The sequence below is a fragment of the Phalaenopsis equestris genome, unplaced genomic scaffold, assembly GCF_001263595.1.
Source record: "Phalaenopsis equestris unplaced genomic scaffold, ASM126359v1 Scaffold000338, whole genome shotgun sequence".
In the NCBI taxonomy this organism is placed as follows: domain Eukaryota; kingdom Viridiplantae; phylum Streptophyta; class Magnoliopsida; order Asparagales; family Orchidaceae; genus Phalaenopsis; species Phalaenopsis equestris.
This window is the reverse complement of record NW_018164780.1, coordinates 140,382-140,640: the sequence shown is the minus strand read 5'-3', so window position 1 is coordinate 140,640 and position 259 is coordinate 140,382.

Sequence of the window (259 nt, the reverse complement as noted above, 5' to 3'; positions counted from 1 at the left end):
AAGTACAAAATCGTGAAGGATGTAGGAAATACGGGGACACGCTATTTCAAATATTTTAGTCTGGTATCACAATTTTTTCTGTTTCACAAAATTGTATTTAGTCTGCATTTTAAAAAAAGTGTAGTTGAAAGCTACGTTTTCTTGCCACATCTGACTACATGCGGTGACTGTTTAAACTTTTTTCTTAAAAAAAATTTATAATAACCAACATAATTTTTTGAACTTTAGTTTCTTCTTCAGCAACTTCACAACTGCTTCT